We start from the raw sequence: 11,192 nt of genomic DNA on the forward strand, positions 1-11,192 counted from the left end.
TGCAAAATAACTACTAAAATACCAATATTGCTGTTATTTGTATATCTTTGATTGCAAATAACTGTAGACAATTCACTAACAGAAAAAGAAATGACAAGTCTTTTCAGTTGGCAAGTTTACAAAACAAAGTAACAGTATGTATTGCATAATGTATTGTTAATGTATTAAAGAAAAGTAAAATAATTGCAAATACATTAAAAATCAGTTGTAATAATGTGTTAAAAATACAGAACAGCATTGTCACTCCTTGAAAAAAGTCCCTTTTCATGGCATTTTCCTTACAACACTTTCTGCTGCTGGTTTTGCAGTTTTTAACCTAAACTAATGTTAAATTGTTAACATTATGGATGTTAACATTTTTTTAAAAAATTGTTAAGCATTACAAATGATTACCAGTTACATGGTACTGATGTTTATTTAAATAAGAAAATTAACACTGAGACTACACCTTGAATGAGGTGCATTGACAACAGTAAAAATGTGTATCTGTAGAAATCTGATGTGGCAGATCTTTCTCCATGCAATGCATTAATCTCTCAATTCAGTTCTGATTTTTAAAAGTTAATGTGAAAGGTTCTTCACAGAATAATCGCCTGAAGTGAAGAAGTGCTGATCAAGCATTTTGTCATTGCAAAGTAAATTATCATCCTGCTGTCGTTAGAATCCCATGAACATGGTTTTGGAGCGTGATTCGGAGAAATATTCTTCCTAATTTTTCAAGGAGATGAGCAAATCTATGAAAAATATTTGCTGAGAAATCAAGAAGCCAAGTTAGGAGGGAGGGATAAATAGTCATAACACATTTAAATCCTTTGACTATCCTTGCACTGTAACTCTGTCTAGCTGTAGTTTGTGGTGGAGTCACAAGACTTCTGTTTTGTTGTTTTTTTTTTTTTTTTTTTTTTTTTTTTTTTAAATGTATTGACAGCCATATAAATCTGTAAAGGTACTGAATCAAGTATATTATTTACTAGTAAAGATGGCAACAGGAAAAGCTTGAATGGCAGCTTTAAGTTTTGCATTAACATATAAAGATGCAGATCTATCATAAATCTTTCACGAGGCTTTCATAACATGTTTGCCTCTCAAAACATAGCTGGAAAGACTGCAGCCCTGTACTGATGAACCTGAGAAATGCAGGTCTCTGCTGTGAATAGGAGAAATAGTGCTGTGCTGATTCTTCTGAGGGCAGGCTGCTAGCACAAAACTCAATAAGCTTGGCTTATGTTCAGTGTGTGTATGCTGTATAAAAAGGCTCTTGCATTGTCTTGCTTAAAAAGATCTCTGATCTGCTCAGACAAGATGATGAAGATCAGCCTCAACCACCCAGCCAAGTAATTTATTAAGATCTTGGCTTGCGTGCAGATTCTGCTTGCTACCGTTTCATGAGTTGCAGCTGCCTTGGAGACCCTAAATTGTGAGGAAACAAAATTTAAACAAATTTCCTCACCTATGTGCAGTTCCACACCTCTATCAACAGAGACAAATATTGGTTCTGTATGACCATAAAAGCATCTTTTTCATTCTTACATGAAAGTAAATTCACCTTGGAACTACACAAATTACTGCCAAAGCTATTTTTCACTGGGCTGATGTATTATTTTCAGATAGCAGAGGGGATTGGTTTATATTTATCAGATAGCTCAAATCTGTCATCAGGCACTCTCTACAGGTGTCATTATTTGACAGTAAAACTGGGAAAACCCTTCTTGATCCTTGTGTCTTTAAAGGCAGGGAACATGCTCAGATAAAGTATGCAAAGCAAATATAACTGTGGGTGAAGTGAGAAAGGCAAAATGAGCTGACTGGAAGTGGATGGGGTTGCTCTGAGACTTAGTGATGACAATTCCACTGTATTAATCCTTTTCGTCAGGGAGAGGATGCACTTCACACAACAGATGTCTTGACTCAAGGTGTTTGGGAGACTCTGTGAATCCCTTGTCAGATCAAGTATGAATCATTTCTGGAAGGAGGAAAAGAGCAGATTAAAGAGATGAGACAGACAGTACTCAACAGCAGTGAGATGTTTATCTGAAAGGGAGAGAGCCACATTCAACCTCCTGCTCCATGTGATTCAGAGCAGAAATTAAACCATTGGTCTCATTCAGACTTTAAGAGAAGAAATCCCATTTTGAGACACTCCAAAGAGACTATTGCCATGTGCAATTGTGTAAATAAGAATAGTTATGCTGTAGCTGAATTTGGCCCAGAATTTGATTTGAGTAACTGCCATATTTCCAAGTAACTGGGAATGAATATTTGACTGCAGATATTTTCCTTGATCATGTAAGTGTCTTATACCTTATTTGCAAGTAGTTGCATTGAGCATCCTGGCATTTTTTCTGCCTATGTGGCTGTATATCAATAGAATTCTGATGTTAGCTAATAAAATAGTTGAAATGTCACCCAGTGCAGTTTTTTGTGTGTTCTGGTCATAACTCAGGAAATCATTTCAATGGATGTCTCTCAGTAAATAAAGGACTAGCTTTCTCAGCTTCAGAAATGTAAAGTGAAGCTTTTGTTTACTTCATCTGTAAGATAACAACATTTTACAAATAGCTTTGACCTTTCTTCTCATGGATAAATAAATCTACCGTTATTTTCTAGAACCTTTTTATTTTTGAATTTGAATGTTGTCCTTAAGAAAAAAATAAAGGATCAACAGCAATTGAACCCACACTTATTAAATAAGTTGTGAAAAATACTGCAATAGTACTTAACACCAAAAAGAAATTGATTGACGATTCATATTGATAAGGTTTGAATTTCTATCACTATAAGCTATATTAGCATCATATTGCTATGTTTCATAATGTTGGGAATACACAGCTTTGTATTAAATACCAGCATTTTCTATGACCACAGCTTTTCATCCAGGACTTTAATATGATATTAGAACCTGCTAATAGTAAACTATAATTGTGCCAGATGAGTAATAAAAGCAATAAAAAGATGAAGGGACAGGCACTTGAATAGAAATATCTATGAAATAATCACTTACATAGAAATGAATTTGAACAAAAAATTCTATAGTCATTTTTTCTGTTTGTGAATGATTTCCACACAAAGAACTCAAAAGAACATCATATAAAGAAAAGGACAAATATGTGGATGTACTTGCAAGCATTGTACCAAAATGTTTATGAATCTGATTCTGAGCAGCTGCAGAATGATCTAGGTAGCTGTTAAAATAGAGATGAAATTCAATACCAATTATTGCACAGAAATGCACAAGGAAAGAAAAACAATCCTAACTATAGAGTTGCATCATTCTAACTCTTTCCACCTGGAAAAAGATCTTGGGTCTTTTTGGTTAGTTCTCTGACAATGCAAGCTTGATTCTCAGTAATAGTCAAAAGCCAATCACAATTATGTGAATGATTAGCAAAATAACGTAGAACAAAGCAGAATACATAATTATACCATTGTATGAAACTGTGATGTTTGCAAAATTAAAATATTTCATGAATTTCTGGGGAAAAAAAAATAAACAGATAAAAACATCCAAATCTGAAAAACTATGGAGAAGGTTTCATGGAATGATATGTATAAATAGGTATAAAATTACTTAGGACAAGAGAAAAAGGAAATAAAGATCCTGGGTTTCCTAATTCTGATTGCTTTATTAGATACAGTTTATGAATGTATAGATGCAGATAGATAGAAAATATATGATATCCTGAGTACATGCTTAACATGTTTCTTTATTGAAAGGAAAATATTTTAGCATATCCCATGATGCTCTTTAGGATTATACGTATATATATTAAGTGAGGTGTCTTATTTTCAATGACCTAAGTCTTAGCTCATCACTTCAGCTATGCTAAAAGGGCCTAGAATGACTACATCAGCAACTGTAATGTGCTACAGGTGTTTCTCTTGTAGGATGAGTGTCTCTGGCTGTTCACATAGAAGAGGCGATCCAGGGACAGGATCTATGGAAGCTTAGAATCCATGTAAGTAGCTTCACTGAAAACAGACAAGGTGAAGGAAGTACTCAAACTCCCCAATACGAAACAACTGTAGAACCCAGGGAACACTTACCTGCCAGCCTCTGAACTTGAGTCACTGCCAATCTACTTCCCAGTGAAGTAGTACCACCAGGGTTTTACTGTACTGAGAAGGCACCGCCAAGGTAACTAGCACCTAGAGTGTCTAAAACTATTTCACAGAGACAGTAGAAAACATGAAGAAAAAGCAGCCTACTGGGGAACACTGAGTCCATTTCACCACAACAGTAGAATAGCACCCTAGGTAACCTAAGCCTCAAACTCCCCGGGGAGGCAATTCTTCCCATCAGTCCTCATGCTTCCTATATAGCAAAGGTCAAATGATCCCCACCTGACAGATTTCACTTCACAAGGGTGGAGCCAAGAGACTTTGTGGAATAGGCTCATCTACCTGTGTTTTAATGTTTTAAGGTCCTTATCACTAAGAGAAATAACCTGACAAGGGGCTTACAGTTGACCTAATGAATTAACTACAAAAGGTGCATAAGGGTCATATTTCTGTCAGGAAATACTGTGAGGAAAATTAGTGCAGAGCCTGTTAAAATAAGATAAATAAACATAAATAAAAGAAAAAAAGAAAATGACCTTAAAGGCAAAATTTCTGTCATAGATTTTCATCTGTCTAGTCACGACAGATAAAGAATATAGCAATCAGAATGACTTTTCTTGACATTACTGGTATTTAAATTAGCTTTCATGAGATCTCTTCTTTATGCAGGACTTTTCAAAATCTAGCACCATGACCTCTGACTACAATATTTACTTTTGATGCATATAAACTATCATATAGAAATGCCAGGATCTGGATCATCACTCCCTATTCAAGTCAATAACTGGGTTGAAAGTTTTGGCTTTAATTTGGGTACGTGACTACATTGCTGTTGCTGTGGTTTCCCCCGGCTGGCAGCTAAGCACCACACAGCTGCTCACTCACCCTCCCCCCTCCTTCTCTGGGAAGGAAGAGAGAAATAGGAAAATGAAGCCTGTGGGTCGAGACAGAGACAGTTTATTAAGACAGGAAAACAAAGTAATAATAATAACAATAATAGTACTGCTACTACTAACGTGTACGGAATAAGTGATGCACAATGCAATTGCTCACCACTCGCTGACCGATGCCCAGCCTATCCCCGAGCAGACAGCCTCCCCATCCTGGCTAGCCACCCCTATGTATTGTTTAGCATGACGTCAGAGGGTATGGAATACCCCTTTGGTAGTTTGGGTCAGCTGTCCTGGTTCTGTCCCCTCCCAGCTCCTGCTGCACCCCTAGCCTGCCTGCTGGCAGGACAGAGCGAGAAGCTGAAACGTCCTTGGCATAGTGTAAGCACTGCTCTGCAACAATTGAAACATCAGCGTGGTATCAACACTCTTTTCATCCTAATCCACAACATAACACCCTACCATCTCCTAGGAGGAAAATTAACTCTATCCCAGCTGAAACCAGGACAGGTGTTTTCTGGCAGGTCATGAGAAGAAGATTGGCTGGCTTGAGGGAGCTTCTGTACACATGCCTTTTAGGCTGCAGCCGAAGTGTTCCTCTAGATCAGGAAGTTTGAAGATGGTTGAGTGGTTAGAAAGATGCCTGGCAGAGAAGGACCTGGGAGTACTGGTTGATAGTCAGCTGAAGATGAGCCAGCAGTGTGCTCAGGTGGCCAAGAAGGTCAACAGCATCCTGGCTTGCATAAGAAACAGCGTGGCCAGCAGGGCTAGGGAGGTGATTGTCCCCCTGTACTTGGCTTTGGTGAGGCCGCACCTCAAGTACTGTGTTTAGTTTTGGGCCCCTTGCTACAAGAAGGACATCGAGGTGCTCGAGCAAGTCCAGAAAAGGGCAACAAAGCTGGTGACGGGTCTGGAGAACATGTCTTACAAGGAGCAACTGAGGGAGCTGGGATTGTTCAGCCTGGAAAAGAGAAGGCTCAGGGCGACCTTATCAGACTCTACAGGTACATTCTTAAAGGAGGCTGTAGCGAGGTGGGGATTGGTCTATTCTCCCACGTGCCTGGTGACAGGATGAGGGGAAATGGGCTAAAGTTGTGCCAGGGGAGGTTTAGGTTGGCTATTAGGAAGAACTTCTTTACTGAAAGGGATGATAGGCATTGATATAGGCTGCCCAGGGAAGTGGTTGAGTCACTATCCCCAGAGGTCTTTAAAAGACGTTTAGATGTTGAACTTAGTGATATGATTTAGTGGAGGACTTGTTAGTGTTAGGTCAGAGGTCAGACCAGGTGATCTTGGAGGTCTCTTTCAACCTAGATGATTCTGTTGCATATTCCTAAAGAATAAAGAAAAACTGTGAGGCACTGTGATGTCAATTGTTTGTCAGCCATACGTATTGCTTTGTAACATTGGGATAGCAATGTATTTTTCCATATTCCCTTAATCACATGATTTTGCTTCTTGCCTTTCTTAGCTTCACATTAATTACCAGATATCTTAAACCGAATTTGTGATGCTGATGTGAAATGAAGTGTACAAATATGCCTTTTATTGTATATTTTTTGCACAACATGGCAAGATTTTGAACTCAACCCTTTTACATTCAGTAGGACTAAATTAGAATTAATTAACATTGTCCTTTTTATTCCTAAGCAGTGAATATAAACACTATTTTATTCCAAGTCATTATTCTTCTCAATATCCAGTAAGAACTGGGTAAAATACACCGTGATTTTTAGAAGAGAAGTTATGTTTCTGCTAGAATTAGAAATGTGAAATATGTGGTAATTTCACTCTTGGAGTGTCCAAGAAAAGAAAAAGGAAGAATAATTTGCAATTCCCCTCTTCAGAATAGAGTTTACAGCTCAAACCTCAAGGGAACCAGCTATTTATGCTGAGGGATGTGTAGTCCAGATATCTGCTTGTCCTCGTTTTATGTTTCTATTCCAAAAGATGACTGCCTGCTTCAAAAACCTTTGCTTCTGTTAATATAGAGCTTAAATTGAACACCCAGATAGTCTCAAAAACAAATAACAACCTTAAGTTCTCTTATCTTTTGGTAATCTACAATATCAATTCAAGGTTTTTGTTTGTTTGTTTGTTTTTCATGAAGAACCATTATTAGCAACATTGAAAATGAAAAATAAGTCATTGGTAAATAAAGTCAGCCTTGCTTCTAAATATAATTTGCTCTTAGCATGATGGTATGACTGTTATGGCTATTACTACATTTCTATGAATAAATAGTTCATATTATTAAGAGACCTATTTCCATTCCAAGTAATGTGCTTTTTTTTTTTTTTTTTTTTTTTTTTTACTAGAAACAGTCAACCAGAATGTGATTTGCAAATATTACCTAGTTTTTATGTTACAATGTTGCTGTTAGTTTTTTTTTTTTCTGTTAGATATTCCTATACACATTCATACATATATAGATATACACATGTTCTCATATATTTTTATACAGTTTTGAATCTGCCAATATGAATTATGAAATCATATAACTACTGCAAACAAAGGAAACAATTATTGTATTAAAAGAGACTCAATATACAAACTACAATGATTATTATAAAATTTCATGACAGTGAAAACATTAATATTTCAAATATGATGTTAGAGACAAGTGACAAAGTCCCCCTTTCAGTGTGTTTTTAAATACTTTTTTAATTTTTCAGATTCTCACTTGTCTGTGAAAATGCTGTGAAAGAAATGAATGCAGTATGTGAGCAGGTATCCTGAAATCACTGTTTAGAGGTTAAAAAGCAAATCAAATGAGAGCTACAGAAGTTAAAGAGAAAGGACATCCTTATGTTTTTACCATGTGTGAGTCTCTAAGGAGCACATGTTTGAATGAATAACAAAATAGAGCAGCAATGGTTAGATGATTCAATGTTATTTAAAGAATAGCTACTACAGATGAACAGAATTTCTCTAAAATTAGAAGACAGTCAACCAGTATAAACTCAGAGGATAAACTATGTCTCACAGAAGATTCATTCTACCATTATGCCAGCATTCTTCTGTTTTCTGATTCTAGATGATGAATGCAGTATTCTCATGTAATTGCAAAATTTCAAATAAACTTTCATACAAATATATGTTGTTATGGACAAATATGTATTTTAGGTACAAAATCTAGAAAGTTTTTGTTTGTTTGTTTGTTTTCCATAGAAAAACATAGTATCTGACAGAATAAACATTTATGTATTTACACAGTTAAATAAATATTTTACAGCAAAAACATCAATCAGTTTTCTATTCAAATATTTTGGGGTAGTTGGAGGACATATTTTTTGAAATTAATCTTATGCTTGCAGTTTTCTAATCTGTTCTCATACATAAAACGAAGTCACATTTCAATCCGAGAAAGCAGTTAATGGTTATCTATGACCAGGCCTAAAGAGTGTAATCTAGGAACACCTAGTCAGACACAGTGCGTTTGTCTCCAAAATCCCAGGAATGCATCAAACCCTTCCCACCTGTGACCTAACTAATATGGAAGGTAACCTAAAAATGTGACCAAGAAGGAGCCACATCATGTATACAACCTACAAAATCAAAGGAACAGGTCCATAGAGCATGACATTCGTTTTAGAAAAGTGAAACTATACTAAGTATGATCAAGTAGGGGAAAAAAAAAAAAAAAGATTTTAACTAAACATATTCCAATATAGAGATTTTAGGAAAAAGAGAAAAAACAAAACAAACAAAAAAAATCACTCATAAAAGACATGCTATTTTGGCAATAGAAAGCATCTTTGAAGTTTGAATATCTGCAAATAAAAGTACATGCCAGATTGGAGATGGATCGGAAATCAGTCACTTTTTGTTCTGATTCCTAATTATTTCATGTTTCCTTGGAAAGAGATTAAATTCTACAGGAAATGAAAGCTAATTGTGGGTATTTTCCATCATTATTTGAAGAACAAATAACTTTTAATATTCTGGATTACTTGCTATTACTGTAATATCCCAGCACAGATGCAGTTAGCTGCTAACTTAATGTACAATAACTCTTCAGTATTATCTTGTCTGTTCCCAGGCAAAAATTTCAAGCCCCGTGCCTGATTAGAAATAGTTTGTATGAAACTTTGACAATCTAGAGAAAAAACAGTCCTTCTTACCAAGAAAAAGTAATATTCCACAAAGAATCACTCTAAATTTCTTGACACTTCATATGCAAATATGTCCCAAATAACAGATTAAAAATATATCTTGGGCCATTGCTTCTAGATGAGCCTGTGACTAGTGGAACTGCTACATGTACAGTATACAGAGTATTTATCATTGCTGTTCTCATAGTGAAATTGGAGCTTCAGTGATAAACAGGAAACGTCATCCCACCACTTTTTTATTAAAAAAACATTTTTATTAAAAAAAATAATTTTGTTATTATTTAGTGGATTTTCTGAAAAGAATACAAAATTTTTCTGTCTTGGTTCAGGTTGCTCTAAGTAGAAACTGCTCTATTTTCAAATTCATCTAATATTGAAGTAGACATTGCACTATAGAGCTGAACAAATTTGCCTGGTGAATGAAGAGTAATAGCAAATGCAAGTTATGGAGTAATATCAAAAGAGTTGGACTTCCAGGATTTCTTCAACAGTTATTTAGGATTACTTAAGTTATATGAATCAGTTGAACTTTTTCAAAGCCTTCTTTTCTGTAGTGAGGTCAATAACACAATAGCCTTAACCTCTATTTCATTTCTTGAACTATTTTACCAGTCTTGCTTTCCCACCCTACTTTTCTCCATGCCTTTCAGGAATTGATCCCTGTCTAAATGCTCCTAAAGGCAAGAAATTTCCCCTAGAGCCATATTTTAACTTTTTTTTTTTTTTTTTTTTTTTTTTTTTTTTTTTTTTTGTCCAGTTCTGGTCCTCAGCACCCTTGAAAGAATTTATCATTGTCTGTTTCTAGTGAGATAGCCCGTCCTCCAAATCAAATATATTCTGAGGAGCCCTAGATGAAAGGCTTTCCAAAACGTGTCTGAAAAAAAAAGGGATCATTTGTATAATTATATCAGTAATTATAACAAGTTATATCAATAACATCTGTTATAGTTACCTATCTGACATTATTGTGCGTGACTGCAGATGGCTAAGGCTCTTCTCTTGTTCTTTTGGATCCATCAGTAATTTACAATAATGGAGGGTAGATTATGTAGAAGAAAATCACAAAGCTTAGGACTTGTTTTAGCATTTTAACTGTCTTAATAAACTTTACAGCTATTTATTTTATTGATTTATTTATTTTTATAGAGCGATCACACTATGACTATGTCACTGAAATTACTTCATTACATCAATGCTAAAAGCATGCAAGGGGCAATAATCCCTTTTAAGAAAATTTTCTTGAGTGATAAAAGAAAATCTGTATTTCCCCTTGTAGCCATAATAACTGCTAAGGTGACATGGGCAAAAAGAGTTTTGTCCATCAGTAAGGTTTCTGGCACTCCTGATAGAAGATCATTTTACCAGTTTGCTTGGAGCTTGGTTTTAGAAACTTCTTTGCACTGTTAAGTCAAGGACAGCAGTTGTTTGGCAATAAAGGTTGGGATTTTTATTCTTGGAATGTAATTTGAATTTCAGTGAGTAAAGGGAAAAGTTTGCTAAAGAGCAAAAGAAGTGATGGGACTCAGTAGGTCAAGCTGATGGTTGGACTTGATCTTGAAGGTCTTTTCCAACATAGATGATTCTATGAGATTGAGAGTGAAAACTAATGGAATACGAAAGGAAAGCAGGAGGTTGTGAGACTTTGCTTTGCTGTTTGTAGCCAATGGTCAGGACATCTTAGATATACATGGTCACTCTCCAGGAAATAATGCTGCAAGATGTCATTAATGTCAAACTCTTAATTGAAATGGAATTTCCTGACATTAAGTGGGAACACAGCAAAGCACTGTGAGAGCTGGGAAGTTTTAAGAAATATAAGTCCAAAGGCTGGATTTTCTCATATATTTGTAGCATCCTCTTTCCCTAGCAAATGGAAAAGGTTTGTAATAGTGTCAGTTAATTATCAGCTGTATTTCTTGACAGTATTCCATATACTGTGCAGAATAAATATAGAGAAAAAAGTGGCTCCAGAAAGGTATGTTTTAGAGTATGAAGTGAGAGCCTTTTTTTTGTTGTTTTTGTTGTTGTTGTTGTTCTGTTTTATTTTGGTTTTCTCACAGAAAGAGCTTAGCAACAGAAAGGGAAACTCTAATGCTAATCAGGATTTCTACACAGGCAGCAGATGATA

The 11,192-nt window shown here is 35.6% G+C and overlaps 1 long non-coding RNA gene across 1 annotated transcript; it reads right to left on the reverse strand.

The window, feature by feature from the left end:
* Positions 1-1,054: 1,054 nt before the first annotated feature.
* Positions 1,055-4,384, reverse strand: LOC311445394. The gene is made up of 2 exons (XR_014698380.1): positions 4,045-4,384; positions 1,055-1,963 (listed from the first exon to the last, which is right to left on the reverse strand). It is a non-coding gene; the product is annotated as an uncharacterized lncRNA (long non-coding RNA).
* Positions 4,385-11,192: the final 6,808 nt, after the last annotated feature.

The sequence above is a fragment of the Aythya ferina genome, assembly GCF_964211825.1.
Source record: "Aythya ferina genome assembly, chromosome: 1".
NCBI classification, from domain to species: domain Eukaryota; kingdom Metazoa; phylum Chordata; class Aves; order Anseriformes; family Anatidae; genus Aythya; species Aythya ferina.